The 21,295-nt window shown below is 40.8% G+C and overlaps 2 long non-coding RNA genes across 2 annotated transcripts; one reads left to right on the top strand and one right to left on the bottom strand.

Moving 5' to 3' along the window:
• Positions 1-6,909: 6,909 nt before the first annotated feature.
• LOC128265434 (uncharacterized) lies at positions 6,910-20,821 on the top strand. The gene is made up of 3 exons (XR_008268869.1): positions 6,910-8,336; positions 20,395-20,534; positions 20,612-20,821. It is a non-coding gene; the product is annotated as an uncharacterized LOC128265434 (long non-coding RNA).
• On the bottom strand, positions 16,967-17,979 carry LOC128265435 (uncharacterized). Its single transcript, XR_008268870.1, has 3 exons — positions 17,775-17,979; positions 17,418-17,708; positions 16,967-17,279 (listed from the first exon to the last, which is right to left on the bottom strand). It is a non-coding gene; the product is annotated as an uncharacterized LOC128265435 (long non-coding RNA).
• Positions 20,822-21,295: the final 474 nt, after the last annotated feature.

The following is a 21,295-nucleotide window of genomic DNA, read 5'->3' as shown; positions in this document are numbered from 1 at the left end:
AAAATGTTTTTATGAGACTGAGTATTTTTTTGAGAATAAGTCTTCTCGGTTTCGAGAACAAGAAGGTTCTTGAATCCAAGAATAGGTGCTCTCGTTTCCAAGACTTAATTATTTTTGGCTTTAATAACGATTTATTCTTAAAGCCGAGAAGACTTATTCTAAAATCGAGAATACTCAGCCTCAAAAAGGCATTCTCGATATGAAAAAACTGCTTCTTGGTTACGGTAATTTAGCTCTTGGCCAACTCTTGAGCACGGAAATACTGAAATCGAAACTGCTGAGAACGGTTTTTTTTCTCAGTGTTAAACTTTTAAGCTTTCTTAAAAGTAATCCAATGCTGAAAACCAAGTCTGGCCTAATTCCAAGCATGAGGTACATGAGAGCTCCGATGACTTGGCGATTGGGAATCGCAGTAATCTCGGATTCTTTCCCTGCTTTGGTAATTTCCAAATTCTTCAGAAGTAAGGTTGAAACAGCTTTGCAATCGCTCCAAAATCCTTGTGGCATATCCTTGTTGACTAATTTTTAATACATTTTCTTATTTATTGATTTCGAGTCCCAAGAAGCACTCAACTTCTTCGCAATATTGAGTATCTGTTTCTGCGGCAAGTCCGTTATCTACGTAAAGAACGAGTAGAATTTTTTTGTCATTTCTTTCCCTGATGTAAGGACATGGATCCGCCTCGCTGACTTTAAAATTGTGTTTCCGCAGGAAACATCCGAAACGATCTTGCCAACATCTCGGCCCTCGCGTAAGCCCGTAGAGACTGTTCTTCAATCTGCAATCAAGCCCCAGTCCTTGCTCGTATCCCTATGGTTGTTGCATGTAAATCTCCTTGTCTTCCAATTCACCGTCAGACGTCAAACTGGACCAAAAACATATCATTTTTAGCTGCAACGCTCAACACTGAGCGGATTGTTTCCATTCTTCTGGCAGAGTTAAAAGTTTGGTCGTAATCAATCCCTCCTTTCTGTACGAATCCTTTGACGACCATGCGAGCTTTATATTTGTCAATACTTCCGTCTGGATGGGTTTTGACTCGATAGACCCACTTGCATGAAAGTGCCTTCGATCCTCTGAAAAGTCCCATAATTGCCTTGATTGCATTTTTCTCTTGTTGTTTTCTTCGTCAAAGTTTGATTGTATTCCGGTTTCGTATTTGTCTTTGCTTCCTGTTGCAGTTGTGTCTTCTTGCAAGTCCTGCTACTGAAGTCTATCTGCGCCCTCGCTCTTGTGCAAATTCGCGTCTTCTTCTTCCTTGTCTCCGTCCTCGCTCTGAGGCAAGCTCACGTCTTCTTCTTCCTTGTCTTCTACGACGTCCTTGGATCCAAAATCTTGGGAAGGTTGGTTGACGCTTGGTTCACATTGCTGAATTTCTCTTGAAATTCGTGCCCCACGACACGACAACTTTGTGCTTCTCTGTTAAGTAAATACGATAAATCTCATCGCCGCCGTAGCCCACCAGGTTTTCCTTTTCAGTTTTTTCGTCCATCTTCTTGCTTTTTTGGCATGGAATGTGTACATAGCACGTCGATCCTACGATTCGAAGATGTTTGATTCTTGGTTTCTTTCCCAGCCAAAATTCGTAAGGGCTCAGACCCTTCAACGAAGATTTCCCATCCTATTGAGAACGTAGACCAGCTTGGCTCAAATTGCATAACACATCTTCTCCTTTAATTAAGAACTATTTAGATTTTCTGAAGAACTTTGGCTTAAAACGATCGACTTCCTGGTACTGGTATGCCGGAAAGACGTCGTGTAGATTGTTTCTGCCTCGGCTGCTGGGTAGGAGCTGCTGCGCGTTGAGGAGGACGAGAAACAGGAACAGGATCAGGTTGCTGAACAACTGGCGGAGTTGGCGGTTGATCTTGTTGCTGTATTTCTTGATTGAAGGATGGCTTTGGCACTTCAGGAATCCTCTAAAACTCTGGAGGTCTCTCGATTGAGATGTTTGCTGAAAACTCCGATTTCAGCTGGTTAGAATGGTGCTTGATGTAACCATTAGACGTGCGAACAATGAACAGCATTTTTCCATTAATACCTTTCGAGCGTATACCATTTGATTGGCGATGTACTTGGTGATTGTCTGCTTAGCTTCGACATGCTGCACGAAAAGTTGACTAAGCACAGTGCGGACTGATCGACCGTGGATTAACTCGACAGGCGCTTGGGCGCTTGGAGTGGACCTGTAAGAAGAAATATATTTTGTTACAGCTACCCTAAGTGGTATACCGTCTTTAAGGTTCTTCTTGAGTGCGAATTTAAACGTCTGTACAAATCGCTCTGCTAAAAAAAAACCGTGAGAGAGAAATAGACGCACTTTTGTGAAGCTCCGCTTTAAACACCGAAAAACACCATAAACTCGGCTTAAAAAATTAAAAACTGCTTACGGCAGCATCATTAATAAGAGTACAACACGTTAAAGTTCTTGTTGCCCGGAATAAATCGGTTTTAAACAGTAAATCGCTTCTTAATAAATCCACAATTAAGTGCAACAACAATCCAATAAAGAAACAGTGCATAGCAAAACACAAGAGCACAGAGACAAAACACTCAGCACATCAAAACACTCAACACATCAAAACACTCAATCCTCTCGGCACCAACACAATAATGTCTTCAGCAGCAAAGCGACTTAGGAAGGAAACTCACTCCGATCTGAAGGGAGCCCCTGACTCCGATGCTCAACTGCTTCACACGATCGACCTCAGATTTTCCGAGCTAAAGGAAAGTCTTGCAGGGGAGATCCGTGATGGCGAGGCACGTATAACCGGCACTCTGGAAGAAAAATTTAAGTTAATAGCAGCTGACTGCAACAAACTCACACTGAGAATCACTCAATTGGAGAGCGAGGTGAGAGAGATGGGGTGCTGAGGCAGCGGGTCCAGGAGCTGGAGGCGAAACTGTCTAAAAACTGCCAGGATCAGCGCGTTGACGAGTTGGAGGCAAAGTGGGTTGGCCTCCTGCAACGCACAGGCGGCGTCTAAAGTCGCCTGTGACTTGCGTTGGCATGGGGTCCCACAAGTCCAGGGGGAAAATGTGAAAGCACTTTTTCACGCACTTCTCTCTCAAACTGACCCCGCCGCCTAAAGTACGTACGATTTTTCGAACGCGACCGCGAAAATCGACCCGTACAGTAGTGGATCCAATTATAATTATTAAAATGGAACACGTGCACGATAAGGCGACACTGCTGCGTGCGATCAGGGCATACCGAAAAGAAAACAAAACGCAACTGAGCTTAAAGCTCATCGGCCTAGACTCGCCAGCGTTTATATATATAAACGAACATCTGACCAAAACAAAATATGAAATTTTCAAGCGGGCGATGCATCTCAAGAGGCTGAAGCGCCTAACAGCTGTTTTCTCTCGCCGTGGAGATATCTTCGTAAAGGAGAGAGAGGGAGGGGAGGCCATTTGCGTGCAAAGCCTGGGCGAACTGGCTCAAATGGAGATTTGCACCCCCGAGGAATTAGCTGCGCTGGAAGCTGCTAGTTCTGGGACATTAAATGATAATTCATTTCGCACCTAAGAGGCGCTTATATTTATATACCATTGTTGTGAAATTATCAGTAGTTTTATTATATTTATTTAGGATTAGTATCAGTCGCATTAATTTTATTTTGTTTCTTGGTGTGGTGTGTCTTTATGTCATAAATATTTATAGACTGCGAGCGCAGCTAATATTACAATTAAATAATGGAATGATCATATTAAAAAGTCTGTAGGGAAAACATATGGCATAATAAGGACATTATCCGTAACTAAAAAAAAACTAAAAAATAGCTAAAACCTGCATTGTTCCAGCGCTATTTTATGGAGTAGGAGTTTTTAAACTGTGACACTACCAGTAAGAACAAAATTAAAGTTCTATTTAATTGCATAGCCAGGTATATATTCAACCAACCACATACAGATAATTAATTTTTCTGCAAAAAATTATTTTCCAAAAAGAACTTTTGTATCTTTTCGAAAAACTTCAATTTACATCCTCTAGAAGAGCAAACAATCTTACTTGCATAAGACCTAGATCATTGACATCCGAAAGACAATTTTTAATTAATGCTATTCGATCATGGAATCAGCTCCCAAACCATCTTAAACATATTAGCAGTGCCACGCAATTCAAGATAAAATTATTCACACACCTTAAAAACACTATTACGTAAATTAAAGTAAAAATAGAAGGCGACTTAGGTTAGTTTTTATGAAAATCAGTTTTAAGTATAATGTAACAATTAAATATTTGCAAGCTCGTAGTGACTAGCGCATTAACTTATAAGTTCCAAACTTGTAGCGTTAGGATGAAATTTTATAATAAATACAAATACAAATACAAATACAAATGCTGGATTAAACGGTGCTGTGGTAATATGCTTTATACCGTGCAGTTTGCAGAATTCTTCGAAGGCGTCAGCTGTAAGCTGAGGACCGTTGTCGCTAACCATGGTTTTCGGGTACACTTCGATGGCGAAAATCGAAGACAGTGCAGAGATCGTGTTGGCGGTTGTTGTAGACGACATTTGGATGACAAACGGGAACTGTGAGTACGCGACTACGCATATGAGCCACATAGCGTCAAAGATTGGACCGGCGAAGTCGATATGAATTCGATCCCATGCTGTTGTAGCTGCTGGCCAACTTTGGTTGGTTTTACAGCCTCCAAGCCTGAGCTGTCTGGGAGAATGCCGTTTGCGCTGATTCTTCGCCCTAAATATTCTAGTTCGTCATTGAAAAAAAAGCATTTTTGCATTTTCATCAGATGCCGTTTTCTTGAAGATTGCTGAGAACTCGGTCGATTCGGTTCAGATGTTCCTCGCTTGTAGGTGCTGAGATGATGATGTCAACTAAATAGTTGCCACAACCTTCTATTCCGTTTGGAAGTTGCTCGAGGAATCTTTGGAAGATGGCTGGTGCGCTTGCAACCCCGTAAGAAGTCGCTGATATTGAAATAGGCCCAGTGGTGTGTTTACCACCATGATTTCCTTCGAAGTCTCATCTTATTTCATCTGGAGATAGGCATCCATGAGGTCTATTTTGCTGAACTGCTCACCATGAGAATGATGTGAAATAGAGCTTCTTTTGTTGGTAACGGATACTGTTCGACGTCGATTTGTGCGTTGACTGCCTGTTTAAAATCGCCACAAATACGAATATCGCCACCTGGCTTAGGTGCGAGCACGAATGGGGATGCCCAATTGCTGAATTTGACTGGTTTCCAAATTCCGGCTTGTGTGAGTCCGTCTGCTTCGGCTTTAAATTTGTCCATTTGAGCGAACGGAATTTGGCGGCTTTTATAAAACTTTGGTGTCGCTGAAGATTTTAAAAATACGCTGGCTTGGAAGTCTTGAATGACACCCATGGCTGGTTCAAACACTTCGCTGTACTTGTTGCAGAGGTCACTTACTTTGTCATTATGCACCTCAAAAATGTTTGATACTTGCATGATATCAAATCCGAAAACGTTAAATAGATCCATGCCGAAGAGATTAGTCGAAGTTTCGATATTTGCCACGATTATGACCACTTGTTTCTCTTTCTCTCCGCACTTTGCGACTGTGTGCAGCTCCCCTAGAAATGGTATTGGTGCATGTCCAAACGCATGTACAACTCGGGAACACTTGTGCAATTTCGGCTTCTGCAACAAGGCGTATGTATTGGGGCTTATCACGGATGCTGTTGCTCCGGAATCCATTTGAAATGAGATCTCTTGTTTTAATATTTCGAGATCAATAACTATTCTGTTTCGTTGACATTTTACTTGACCTGTGACAGTGATTGGATCCTGTTTGTATATGTTCTCTTTTAGCCCTGCAACGGTTTTTGTTGTTGTGTCATAGGTTTCTGCAACTACGAGTACATCTTCAAGATTTGGCTGTGACTTTTGAAGACCAGATGCCCGAACTGCATCATACGGAGTATGTACTATGATCTGATCTTGTATCATCTCATCTACATAATTTGACAAACAACCGTTTGCGTTACAAACAAATTGGCATTCACGAGCGAACCCGCGCAAGTCGGCTACCCACTCTCTATGTGTTTGTGAATGCTTCATCTCTCTTTTGAAAAACTCGTAGCGAGCTGCTACAATATGACGTTTTGTGGTGAAATGCTCCAGGATTGCTTGCATCCATGTTCGTTGTTTTTCAATAAGAGCTGCCGTAAATTCTTGCTGTTCAGCAAGCATTGTCTGGATTATGTTCTGATCTGCCGGCATCTTGATGAAAACCAACGACTACGCGACACTGTATTACACAAAAACTATGTGTTTTTGCGGCTGATAACACGGTTTACACAAGAATGTTGTATTCCTGCGGCGGCTTTACGATTTATACAAAAGCGATATATTCTTGTGGCTGAGATTCTTCTTTTTATCCTCGTCGCCAATAATGTTGTGTTTGGGAAGAAGCGTTCTCGGTGAGTGCTTGGTACAGACTGACTTTATTCGGAGATCAGCGAGAGAATGAACATGAGTAACTTGTGTGTATACATCTGTGTGCTTATAGAACGAAGGAATACAGAATAGTTTTGGATGTGCGAGGTAGCGAGAATACATTTTGCTTATACATAACACAATCGATGTGATATTTAAAGCGCCCTCTGACTTGAAACATGTATCTTCAACAGAAATAATATTATAGATTTATAGTCATTACATAGTTCTCTAAATGGTTTATGCATATCATAGTTTGATCTACAGTGTTTAAAAAATAAGAGGAATATAGTGATACGATTGAGCACTGAGAAATGTAAGCGGCTCAGTAGCTCGGTACTCTTTACATAAGATAAGGTTTGCATGCCAGTTAAGGCCCCGTAATGCAAATACTAAAAAGTTATTTTTTCACAGACCCTATTTCGTCTATATGCAGACCGTGTCGGGGACTCCAAACTGGTGGGCTGTACTCCAGGAGATTTTTGTGACATACGGATCAACGAATTCCTTTGACCACCTTCAATAGAATTTCATAAAACCATGTTTAAAAAATGTCAATATCCGTTTGTAAGTCTGAACTGCGGAAAATATTGCAATACTGCAGGCATAACTTAACGTCATCCGCATACATAAGCCAACACTTAAATTATTGTAAATATAAATTAAAACGTAAAAATGGAACTGCCATGAACATCGGCCGTAGCCGAAGCCGGAGAAGCAGCCGCAGCCGAAACCGCATTGCTTGTATTCTCCGTACACATAATACGTTCACGATCCCTGCGCGAACACAATGTTTCCGAAAAGTGAACTACTTGCAAATGACGACATTTCCCAAAGCGCAAATCCATCATGTTTCCTCCATCTCTCCAGCTAAACAACACATCTGCGTCAAATGACCAAGGAATTGACGATTTGCTTGCGGACTTTTTCCAAGGCCCTTATTCTTTAAATAATCTGATACCTAATTTCAGTTATCCCTACCAGCTTCCCCATACTGACTTAATTTTCAGTCCTTGAATGGAGGAAAATGAAGTTTCTCGAGTACTTGCCTTATTCAAAAAGTCATTTTCCACGGGTTCGGACATGGTGCCGAGCTGTGTTCTCAAATACTGTGCCAGCTCACTTGCAGTTCCATTGAAAAAGATCTTTCAAAAATCAATTGATCATTGCACCTTTCCGGACATTTGGAAGGAATCCTTTATCATTCCCCTTCACAAAATGGGAAGCAGGACTGACTTTAGCAACTACAGCGGTATTGACAAATTTAGTGCCATTCCTAAGCTTTTCAAAAAAATCATTTGCGAACAACTGCAGAACCAGTGTAGCTGTATATTATCTTAATATCAACATGGCTTTACAAAACGTCGTTCACCTACGACTAATCTACTTGAGTTTACAACATTCATTAGTCAAGGCTTTCAATCCTCAAAGCAATCTGATGTAATTTTCACGAACTTTAGTAAAGCGTTCGGTCAACCATAAGCTACTAATTCACAAGCTTCTCGTTATCGGATTTCCTCCAAATCTACTAGCGTTCCTACTCAATCGTAAAGTATAAAGTTTACTTCAAAACTCAGCAAGTTCCCACATGTAGCTCAAGCTCGACTAAAACAACCTTCAATCCTGGTGCCAAGTCCATAAGCTAGTGGAGGATCCAAAAAATGTAAATCCATTCAATTTTACCGATCCAATCCAAATGTTTGCACATACTACATTGATCATACTGCTTTGAAGACATATATACCGTTCAAGATCTTGGTGTTCTGTTCAAACAAAAGATTTGCTTCAATCGCCACATCACTACCATTTCCAATAAAGACAAAAGTCTTCTAGCTTTCATCAAGCGCTGGTCTAAGGATTTCGACGCACCATTTTAGTGCTCTTATGAGTCGAACTCATGTAAGTCATTGTAATCCTTTCAACATCAAACTTATAATTTAACTTGTTACCTGTTATACTTAATCTTGTATAATACATATTGTTAAGTATTGTATCTTAAATTGAGCAGTACATTGCCTAAGGAAACAAATAAATAAATAACAAATAAATAAATTAATAATAAAAAAATAAATAAACCGGAAATTAGAATATATCGAATTGATGCTGATATCTGTAGTGCAGCATATGCCCAATAAGTAAAATGACAATTTCAATCAAAATCCATATCCTTCCGTCTTTTTTCCCGGCTGTTTTATTAACAGTTTGTTGGCTGAGTAACGGGTAGTCGGGAAACTGAACTATAGCGTTCTCTCTTCATTTTGTTGTTTCCTGTCGTTAGTGGTGATAGTTCCCAACGTAAATAATAAATATCTAGTAAACGTAATGTAAGCATTGGTAAAATTCAATATTTTGTATAAGGCCCATTCAAAACCTTTGTAAAAAAATTCGTCTAGCCATAGACGCAATGAAGCAGCCCCAGTGTAACTTGACCCTAACAATAATTTCTGAGTTTTATCTAAAAAGTAGGACACTACAACCACTGATTATAAGACAAGATCTGTTTGAAGGGGCATTATCTGAATATAAGGACTCTACTTATTTCTGCTGGCCCTGAATGTATTTAAGTTGGTAAGCTAACAGCTATAAACCTTCTAAGTTGACCAACTAATAATAAGAGGGACTCCTTTTTTTTTTGCACTTTAGCTGGTATGGCATGTATGGAACTTAATTTCGTACTGGCATTACTTTGCGTAAAATTACGTGCAAAGACATAATCGCTTGCCTTGAGTTGTACGAAGGTAATATTTTCTACCGTAAGCTTGTTCGATTTACGCATGTTGGTCTTTCTTTCTTGTCTGGCTAGCTTTAACGTACCTAAATATTTAATCTGACGTCATCACTATGCAAATTAAGATTTCCTAGTAAAGCATAGCCCCTTCAGGCACTTTAAAGGTGTAAAATACGGAGCTCTGTAGGAAATCACATATTTTTGGTGCTGTGCTTCTTGAGCGGGCAGAGGATATAATATTTGGTGTTGTGATCTACAATTATCCATTCTGTTTACGCGGATTCGTGGCCAAGACAAATATCGACAAAATCATGAAGTCTTGACTGATTTTCTTTTATTCGCTCAATTTGGTAAGGTAGTCTAGTGCTTTAAAATGATTTAAAAGAAATAAATAACATTACTACTCGTGACATTTAACAACATTTAACCCAGGTCCCGACGCGACAAAGCATTAGCAACAATGTTTTTTGATGTGTAATACAAAAGTTAAATGTAGTTGCATCAACCATCTTGCAAGTCTTTCAGACAGATCTTTTTGTCTCATCATGCATTTTTTTCGCCAGTTCAGATAGACTGCTCATGAAGGGATACAATTGCCTGCAATGTTTCGGTGACCCGGGACCCATATTAGATATACTTTAAACTGCAAAGCCATCTCATGTAAAGATTTGCGGAAGTTTGATATAGTTTGAGAGTTTGTATTTGTCGATATAATCGACCTGATAATTGACTATCACAGTAGATGTATACCAATTTCTTTTGACAGTTTTCATCGTTTAGGAGCAACAAGGCTTCATTTATAGCATATACTTCCGCTTGGAAGACACTGCAGTGATCCGGAGGTCTGAAGGATTTCCTGATGTTAAGTTGGTCGGAGTATATTCCTCCTCCGACTCGATTATTTAATTTGGAACCATCAGTGTAGAAGTCGACTGCCTCTTCTCTGGTTGGAAGTAATGCTTCAAACGGGGTGTGGCTGTATTCAATTGGTTCGCATAGATCCGTTTTAGGAGGGATCGTTGTGTATTGCTGGAGTTTCCTGGCATGACCATATGTTTGCCCTAAGTCCCTCATTCGAACCGCAGCTATCTTGGCCAGCTCCATGCCGGCTAAGTCCAGGCTGGGAAGGTTCAGAATAGCATTTAGCGCCTCGTTGGGGTGGTGCGAAGGGCTCCGCTTATGCATAAGGATGCCATTCGTTGAACCTTGTTAAGGTTTACTGTGGTTGTCTGTTTCATTAGCGCAGGTCACCATATTGACACTCCGTAGAGTAGAATAGGCTTGAGTATCGCTGTGTGTATCCAGTTGACGATTTTTGGGGACATGTCCCATTTCTTTCCGATGGCTTTTTTGCAGGAATAGAAGGCAGTTGCCTTTCTCCATGTTATACGCTTATCTAGTACTAACTCAAAGTATCTAGCGTTACCATTGAAAGAGGGAGAGAGCAGTTATTTAATGTTGGTGGGTTTAGTTGAGGAACCTTGTATCTGTTTGTAAACAGCACCAGCTCCGTTTTTGAGGGGTTTACCCCTAGACCTCTTTCTGTTGTCTAGTCAGATAGTATTTTAAGTTTGGCGGTCATTAGATCGCAAAATGTCTGAGGAAATTTCCCTGGGAAATAGTGGCTACGTCGTCCGCATATGCCACAACCTTACATCCACAGCACAGTTACACAGCAGCTTATTCACTGCGATGTTCCATAGTAGAGGGGAGAGTACACCACCCGGAGGGGTTCCCCTGTTCACAAACCTTGTTTGTGTTGAGGTTTCAAGGGTGGAGCAATTTATGGATTAGCACGATCTGTTACTAACAATAAATGTTGACCCTCTATATAAGGACGAAGCTTTTAAAATCCTTTAATCACTGATAGGCATTCTTATCCACTAAACTGTATAGTTCCGCTGTGATTTTCACAATTTTTCAGACCTCTCTATCTTGCGCCAAAACGCAAAAAAATCCATAGGACCTGGCAGTAATCTGGAGTAAACTAAATCGGAGCTGAGGCTAGACAGGATATTAGGAGGTGAAAGGTTGATCGGCATCATTATCCCAAGCTTTTAGATCTTTATAATAATGAAAAGCTTACAGAGCGTAGTTTTTACAGCCGATACCAGTGTGATACCTAAGAACCAACGCAGCTGTTTTATAGATAAAGGCACAAAGAACTCGTTAATCGGTTTTATTTTTTTTGGATCTGTCGGAATTTGACCAACTCGAACAACAAATCACAAATATCTTATTTCTCGCATGCAGAATTTCGATATTTCGATGCTAATAGTGAGTTAAGCTTTTCTTATAGCCTGATTCCATTGGCGCATTAAAACGCATTTAGCCTAATGCGCATTTATTTACACAGGGAATCCCATAAGGCTAAATGCCGCATTTAAAATAAATGCGATTATTAAATGCGATTAAAAACCATTCGCCACGACCGTTTTTAGAAAAAATACCGGAAAATACCGATATTTAAAGATATTTTGTTCGTGCCACCACACAACAGCTGTTTTCTATATGCAAGGTTGGCGCAATTTTTGATGTCTTTTGAATATAAAATTTTGTATAAAAATGACTGAAACTTAGAGCGCAAGCTGCAAATTCCGCTCGCAGTACCACAATGCATAACTGCTGGATCTCTGGCATATAATAACTACCACATATACGGGGATCCTTTTAGGAACTGGGGTGTTCTCCATTGCAAACCCGTCATAACAACGCAATCAGTTTCTCTTCCTTGTCGTCCAAGTTGGCAAATGCCTCAGTCGCATTATGGATGTCCTGCTGAGCTTTAAAGGGTTTAGTAAACTCACTCATGTTCATTAATTTTAATTCATTTCTTTTGGATTTGCCAAAATTCAAAAGTAATCAAACCCAGATCAGCTGTTCGTGCCACTCACATGTCGGAGTAGCATTAGCTAAATGCTAATGCGCCAATGGAATCAGGCACATTTAAAAAGTCCACTAATGCGGCAATGGAATCAGGCTATTAGACAAACCGCGATTTCTTGAAGAATGACCAAATGTGACTCAAAATCTTCTGAAAGAACCAAAAGGTCATCTAAATATACAAAAACTGTTCTGATGGGGCAGGTATGACCATGGCCATTAGACGGCAGTGGGTTTGGGGAGCATTGCGAGGAAAACACAAATAACATATTATAAAGACAAAAAAACTAAAACTGAGCAACTGAGGTTGAAATACATATTTGATTATATATACTTTTCATGCAGGCCAACATTTGATGTACATCTTGGCAAATTAAAAGGCTGGTAGTTGCGGATTGGTCTAAAAGGCACGACAAAAGCATATTAATTCTATGGAGTCAATATCAGCTTTGACAAGATTGTGCATAAAAATAGTTCCAAGCATGATTCTGCATGATTCTATTTATAACAGTAGGTAAATCAAGCAATAGTAATTTACTATAGTAAGAAAGCAACCTAACTCCTTAACTCCCAGTTCAAACTACGAAAAGCGAAAAGAAGAATTTTTTTGTACTGACTCAATTCGATCGATGTTTACTTGATGTATGGATCGTTAAATTCTTTCGACCATCGCCTAATAAGCCCAAGAGCACCCATAGCCGTGTTTACAGTAGACTTTATGTGACAGTCGAATTTTAATTTTGGGTCAAGAAGAACTCCTAAATCGTTGACCGAAAATATACGTTCCAGCGGCATATTATATAGAGTATAGCTTCAAAATGAAGGCGTACCCCTATAAAAAGACATAAGGTAACATTAAAGACAATTCAGATTTAAGAGGTTAGATTGACACCATCTCTGAAAGCAATTAATATCAGACTGTAAACCGAAACGTGATTGCAAATTATTATAGTACTCGAGAATGTGTTATGACAGAAGGAAGATTATTGATGAATAAAGTAAATAGCAATGGACCCAAATGACTACCCTGAGGCACTCCAGATATTACGTTAATCAGATTGACCTAATTTAATTTGTAAACGCAGCATAAATGAAAGATTTAAAACGTAATTTTTAATTAAATTAAATTAAATTATTTCCTTATTCCAATAATTTATATAAAATTTGTTCGTCCACCTTAGTATAATTTAGTATGTTAATTTATTGAAATATTTATACAGACCTAATTATATCTATCCCACATGCGTATATCGTAAATTATTTATTAACATATATCCATATATACCATTTCTAAATATTATAAGCAGTACATATAAGTAAAATATAAAATTTGATATAATTAAAATTTAGGGAAGCAAAGAAAAGAATATACAGTTGCATAAACAAAACAAAACCTTATGTAAATTTGCGGAGGTCTCGCAACAGGTCTCACATACACAACTATATGCGATTGTAGAGAAAAAAAATCTCATATAAATAACTTAAGAAATCCCGAGATAAAAAGATCTCAATATTTAACCCCTGGTTAGAGCTCCAAATAGGTAGGGTAATTTAATTGTATATTTATGAATAAATCAATATTTATATGTTCGTATGTGGTTCAACAATCGTGTGACAAAAATTTAAATCAATTAAAAGGAAGTGTTTTCCGTATGAATTTGGCATCGCAGCTGTAGCAAGGGAAAGCAAATAAAGAAAAATAAATTAACTGAAGATATTTAATTCAAGGAGTGAAGATGAATGTTTACAGTTAATAATAATAAAATTATAACGTGAGGATTATGTGCCAAGAGTTCGTCTATGGGGAGAGGAAATGAGACTGACCCTGGAGTAGGCTGACGGGAGCCAGCGGATGGGAGATTTGGCGAAGGATGTATGCCAGATCTCAGGTAGGGTGGGGGTGTCGGAGTACATCGCCTTAACTCCAATTTGCTCAGCGCAATTAAAGTTTCCAGTAACGTCCAATTTGTAACATTATTTATTTTATTTTTGTTTACACTTATTTTGTTTACATTTTGTCTTGTTATGATTTCGTCGGACTGAGATGGTCGATCAGCTGTGATGTTGTGCCGACTGAGGGCTGGGAAGAACCGCACCATGAGATGGACTGGCTAGTCGGCCTTGCCCCATCGAAAAACCAGGTCCGTAACAATAGATGGTGACCAATTTAATGACAGGAGCGGATTCGCTGATCCTATCATCCGTAAGGGTCGAAAAGGCTGCAAATTGCACGCCGGTGGGAAATATAAATAACCAGCCGAGAGGTAGGATCTCGGATTGGACTTAGCGATTCGGTTACGCCGGTGACTGATGGCCTATGAAGGACCTGTTGGTCGGCTCAAAGTAGCGCGGTGCCGGGGGCATCTGGCAAGCAAGGATACCCCAAAATAAATGTCAGGTTTTTTTTTGTAAGAGATGGTTCTTATCTGACGAACGGAAGAGGGTGCTCGGAAAGGGTGGTTCGGCACTAGCAGGAAAATTTTCTTCGGCTAGTTAGCGACTATCCCGATGCCTTGTGTGCGAGTCGAGCGCCTGGAAAATAGAGCAGATTTATAGCCGGAGTCAGATATAGTCCAAATAGGGAAAACTTCCCTTACTTACCGGTGATGAGGTTAGGATGTGGAGATTCGACTGTGAGTGGCCCGTGGGGACCAGATATGTCGGCAACGCAATGCACTTACGGCGGTTCTTCACTCCTAGAACAATCATTTAGTGATGTAAGTAAGTGGGAAGAACAGATATTAGAGAGGCGAGCGCCCTTGACACCTAGTCTTCAGGGGAAGATGGGATGGTCAACAGCGCTTACCGAGAAACTTGCGCTGGTAAATGAAGACACTGAAATCCGGGGGTGAAGTTGGCTCCGGTGAATTTTGAGTTTTTCCCTCCCTGTTGTAGTTGAATTGTGTTTATTTTGTTCAAGGTGTCATTGTGTGTTGTGGATGCGCAGCCGGTTGAAAACTATAAAAAAAAAGATAAATTTTAATAAAACCATCTAATTAGAGGTAGGGTAGAAAAGGTTTATGAGCAAGTATTTTTTAAGGTCAAAGAGAAAAATAATAGACAGGACTTCTCCGCCAGGGAATCCTCGGAAGGGGCAACCGGAGGGAGACATGACAGCTGGAATTTGCCAGTAGCGTCTAATGTCCTGCCATCAGAAATCACATCGGCTGTCAATGTGGCCTTAGCCCAGGCTCAGGAGACACAACGAGGAGGAATGATGGAGTCCATAAGCCGATCTTTGCAAGAGGAGATCCTGCGCGGGTTTTTGGAAATGATGATTGCCGTTACCGGGCAATGGGACCATTAAAGCAGCAAGTAGAGTTGCTACAGATCCAGGAGGTCGCGACGGAAGGAAGTGATAGCAAGCATAGCAGCCGGCAAGACGACGAGAAGGACAGGAGGAACACTGGAACTAAGCCAAAATATTCCGCAGGCGTACCTCTAGCTTCGCAGCATGAACAACGTCCGCTATCTCTAGATGGAAAGCAGTATTTCGCGAAGAACGAACCCATCCGGAGGTCTCCTAGATTCGATGATGGTCGAGCCTTGCGTCAGCAAGCGAAAAGGGAGTCCGAGGGTAGATTTACGAGATGGGGACGAGTTGAAAAGTGGGAGATATACTTCGATGGAGACCCAAACAAAATGATGGTGGAAGATTTTGTTTTCCGGGTCGAATTCCTTCGAAGGCAAAGTCGATGTACTTGGGATGAGGTTCTCGACAGTTTTCATCACCTGGTCAGGGGCAAAGCGTCCGAGTGGTATTGGCAATATGTGCGTCAGCGACACCGTCTTCGGTGGTGAGTTTTAGCGGCTGCGCGCTCTCCATGAACGGCGACAAAGACCTGGGAAATCAGTCGAGGATTATTTCGGAGCTATGCGGCGATTATCTACCAGACTTACCCAACCAACCTTACCCAACCCATGTCGGAGTCCGAAATGATCCGGGTGATTAATAAGGGACTCGCTGAGGACATCGCTCGTTATGTTTATGCAGTACGAAGAGTGGAGCAGATTCGCGAGGAATGCTTGGAGGTGGAAGACACTTTTGTCAGACGAGAGCCCAGGCCAGCATACCTCCCGTCGCAGAAGTTTTCGTCCTCTAGAAAGAGAATCGAAGAAATTACACCGGAACAGGAATCACAAGACAAAGAAGAAGCGGTGATTATAGAGGAGGCTCTCCTGTTGACCAAGCCGAGGATGTGTTTTTGGAACTGCGGCCTGTTTGATCACGGATTCCGCGATTGTGTGGTAAAGGAACGCAGAATTTTTTGTTACCGCTGTGGAAACCGGAGCACTTTACTCCGACATGTCCGAATTGTTCGGGAAACGGCCGACCAAGCGTGACGAAAGCAGGCAAGCAACGCTTGGGCCAGAAACCTGCGTGGAAGTAGAAGATAAGCTTAAAGAAAAAGATCAACATATTATTAATAAAAGAAAAAGATTAGGTATTAATAAATTCAGATTTCTACCAGCCGAGGAAAGAATGAAAAGATATATAGAAGTACGAAATAGGATTTTCGACGCAAGACAGCTTGAGGGAATGCGGGGAGACAGCCGCAGGCTTTTAAAGACCCGTTTCCGATTTAAGAAGAGCCGACAAACGCGCAAGGAGGTGGCTTAAGCAATCCAACGTGGAACGAGAACGGATCCAAGGGTTTTCGCTGAAGTGACCATACATGGTCGAAAGATTGGTGGACTTCTGGATACAGGAGCCTCCGTGGGTCTACTGGGCAAAGACAGTAGGGAGCTTATGGCCGAACTCGGTCAGATATTATTCCGTCGTTAAAACAGCTGCCGGCGAAGATAGATCAATAATTGGAAAAAAATTCTGTTGGATACAAGGGGACAGTAATAGGCATTCGTTTCTACATTTGTCCGTACCTGGAACAATCGATGTACTTGTGGATCGATTTCTGGAGATCTTTTAAGTTGGTTCCAGCAGTTCTAGGCGACGAGATCAGCGAATCCAGTCCCACCCAAGTAGCTGAAGTCAAGATGTCCCAGATCAGCAACTATGCGGAAGATAGAAGACAAGAAACGGAGGTAGAAGCTTGGGACCTGAAAAAGAATGAAGCTGAGGAGTTGGAAAACGTGAAGAAGGAATTTTTGATTTACAAAGAAGCCGGGCTAGGAACGACTGTAGCAGAACAGCATCATATCCAGTTGGTGGAGGGCGCAGTACCGTTTAAGGATCGTTGTTATCCGCTATCACCAGCGATGCAGGATGTGGTCTGGAAAGAAGTGGACAAAATGCTAGAGCTAGGGGTTATAGAGGTTAGTGACAGTCCGTGGAGCAATAGAACAACGGTCGTGCGAAAGCCAGATAAAAACAAATTCTGCCTGGACGCGAGGAAACTTAACCAACTCACCGTAAAGGACGCCTACCCTCTCCCGTGTATCGAAGGCGTCGATCTTAAATTTGCGTTCTGGAACCGGAATGCCGGAAGTATACCGCTTTCACGGTAGCCGGACGGCCAATTTACCAGTTCGTGATGATGCCCTTCGACCTCTGCAATGCTGTCCAAAGATTATGCCGTCTGATGGACAAAGTCATTCCGACACAACTACGATCAAACGTATTTGTCTATCTGGACGATCTTCTGGTAATAGCTCCGGACTTCCAGACGCATCTGCGATTTCTTCGATTGGTAGCACAATGCCTGAAACGAGCAAATTTGACGAAAGGGTTAAAGAATTCGAATTTTTGTTTATAATCATTAAAATACCTTGGGTTTATCATTGGGGTGGAAAGCTGCAAATGGATCCAGAAAGAGTCTTCGCCACGCAGAAGATTCCTGATCCGAAAACGTAAAGGAGTTACGTAGCTTCCTAGGTACAGCAGGTTGGTACAGGCGATTTATTAAAAACTTTGCATCCATAGCAGCACCGCTAAGAACGCCCTCAAAAAACATGCAAGAAGCAAGTTTTCCTTAACATCGGAAGCTGTCGAGGCCATAAAGCACTTAAAGATGGTGCTAACTACAGCCCAAGTATTAGTCTACACTGATTTTAAATGCGACGCCTTTAACTATGGAGTGGGAGCAGTATTGTTCTAGTTGGCCGACGAAAATTCAAAGCGTCCCGTAGCTTTCTTCTCTTCCAAGCTTAATAAACATCAGATTTTGAATACCGTCACTGAAAAATGATTTCTGGGAGCGGTGTTAGCAGTTGAAAAGTTTAAGCCTTACGTGGAGCTTATGCCGTTTACCGTGATCACGGACCACACAAGCCTGAAATGGCTAATGTCCCTCAAGGATTTAAATGGACGTTTGGCAAGGCTGACATTAAGGCTTCAGAGTTTTAACTTTAAAATTGAGCATCGCAAGGGAACCGAGAACGTGGTTGCTGACAACCTGTCTCGCTGCATAGCGGAGCTAGGTTTGGATTTATCATTTATCATTACCATTGGATTCTAGACCACATAATTCGAGTCAACTGAATACCAAGAATTAAGAGAAGAAATAAGTCGAAATATAGCAACATTGCCTGATTTACGCGTGGATGTAGGATTAATCTACAAAAAAACGGCAGTCGAACAACTTGACGACCAAGTAGAAGGCTCAATTTGGAAGCTGTGGATCCCGGCAGGAATAACATCTACGCTAATAGCGAACGCGCCCGAGGATCACAAAGCTACACACGGTGGGATGAAGAAGACACTTCATCGTCTAAAACAACATTTCTACTGGTCGGCTATGACGACACAAGTGCGGGAAATTCGAAATTTACTTTTTTAAAAGCGATGAAGGAGGCAAATGTTGGTAAAGTTGTTGAATTTTAAAAATTTTGGCGTACCTGAGGTGAGTGACTCCGATAATGGGAAACAGTTCGTCTCAAAAATATTCCAAGACATGATCACGGCATTCGGCATTCATCACATGCGCACCGCTGTATATTCACCGCAGAGCAACGCAGCCGAGAGGGAAAATCGGACTATTCTAGCTGCAATTAGAACGTATTTAGAAAATGATCATCGAGACTGGGAACTATACTTACCAGAAATAGAAGTGTTGATCCGTGATTCCGTGCATGAGTCAATGGACACTGCTACAAACTGGCAAGAACATCAAATAACGACGCTAGATCACATCCGGAAAAATCTTCATCAGGCATAAAACGCAGCGGGCTCGAATTTTCCATGCCAAACCTGGCCAAGAAATCTACAGACGCAATTTCACTCAGAGCAATTTTGGATAGATGTACAATGCCAAGTTTGCTCGAAAATATGTGAAATGCCGAGTCGTACGCCCTATAGGGAACAATAGGGATCTGGGGGGGAAGCCTGTTGTGATTTTCCACGCAAAAGACCTAAAAACGCATACTTACATACATACCTGGGTAGCAAAACAAGAGTCTCGTGGGTGTAGGCCCACGTTGGGCACAAAAGGCTATTGGGGGGCAAGGCAGGATAGCAAAGTTTTTGGTTTGATTATTAAAAACGCTATATGCACAATTTAATGGCAAGTCAATCTTTCAATGTTTACAAATAATTCACTTTGGACGGCATTCTCGCGAATTTTTGTGTTTTGTTGCAATTGAAAGCTATGGATAGGGGAATATCGCCCTAGGAGATGGCAGTGTGACCAGTTTTTCGAAGGTCGGCAGGGCCAGAAAAAGGAGGGGGTAAGGGGAAAGAGAACATTAATCCGCTCTTAGATTCCACCACCTCCCCTGGCCCAGAAGTATCTCCACCCACACCAAACTAGGAGGAAGTGCACCCACACCTATAGCGGAATGAGAGTCAAGCGGCTACGTGATGCAGATGAAAGAGGTTACTGCCGTTGGCGAAAACCCGAGATATGTAATAGGGAAAAAACAGGTGATGCTGGTGCTGAGGCAGATGGTATCTATAGGACTGAAGAGGATCAGGCCACCACGAGTTCCAAAAAAATTTGACAGCAACAAGTGGTCCGGAAAATGTATAGTGAAATATATATATATATATAAAATTAAAAGTGAAGTAACATAAAATTTTCTTAAAAAGTGAGTTAGATGATGGGGTAGTTGCCATCAGTCTAAAGTGTAATTATTGTAAATAAAAAAAATATGTATGTCAGAGGCTGAGACTTTTCTTGTTCTTCCCGTTGCATTTTGGTACTGATGAGCAGTGAGTCGCGGTCAACGTGTACTTCTTTATCTTCGATCTCAGAGCAAACTGCCTCTTTTCTTCCTTCTTCATTCTTTGCTTTTTGATCACACACGACCGCGCCACACTCGTATGAGACAACACTCTCTCTCGTTCTCAATCCTCGCTCTCAGCAATTATGCAAAAAAAAAGAAACCACAAATAACTCATTGCTTAGTTTCTTTTGTTCTATATTTTTTCTCTTTCTTAACGCTTTACAGTTTAATTTACATTTTGCTTCTTATACATCTCCGACATATATAAACATCATCAGGAAGGGAAGACGGGACGAGTTTGGACGACGGAACGGAAATGAAATCGGCAGCCGGGACCGGGCAAAGAAGGCACCGTCAACGAAAAAGTAAGTCCGTTCCCTTGAAAAAAAAAATTAATTAAAAAAAAAATAGGGGAAAATAAAATCTAAAATTTTCCGAGTAGGGTCACCGTTGGCGAAATAAACAAGACAAATAAAGATACATTATACAATATCTGGACCACTGCAGGAAGATTTATTGCCGTATTCATATACATAAAAGCCGTTTAATTCACCGCACCACACTGGCACTGGATTTTTTATTTGATTTTCTTTTTGTTGAATATAAAACAATTATTGGTCTACAGAAAGTAGGTTGACCTAATTTAATTTATAAACGCAGCAATAATGAAAGATTTAAAAGTAATTTTTAATTAAATTAAATAAAATTAAATTATTCCCTTATTCCAATAATTTATATAAAATTTGTTCGTCCACCTTTGTATAATTTTGTATGTTAATTTATTGAAATATTTATGCAGACCTAAACATATCTATCCCAATCGGTAGGGTAATTTAATTGTATATTTATTTATGAATTAGTCAATATTTATATGTTCGCATGTGGGTCAACAATCATGTGACAAAAATTTAAATCAATTAAAAGGAAGTGTTTTCCGTATGAATTTGGCATCGCAGCTGTAGCACGGGGAAGCAAATAAATGAAAATAAATTAACTGAAGATATTTAATGCAAGAAGTGAAGTTGAATGTTTATAGTTAATAATAATAAAAATATAACGTAAGGATGATGTGCTAAGTGTTCGTCTATGGGGACAAGAAATGAGACTGACCCTGGAGTAGGCTGAC

The sequence above is a fragment of the Drosophila gunungcola genome, unplaced genomic scaffold (genome assembly GCF_025200985.1).
Source record: "Drosophila gunungcola strain Sukarami unplaced genomic scaffold, Dgunungcola_SK_2 000123F, whole genome shotgun sequence".
NCBI lineage: Eukaryota > Metazoa > Arthropoda > Insecta > Diptera > Drosophilidae > Drosophila > Drosophila gunungcola.
This window is presented reverse-complemented; position numbering and strand designations above follow the sequence as displayed.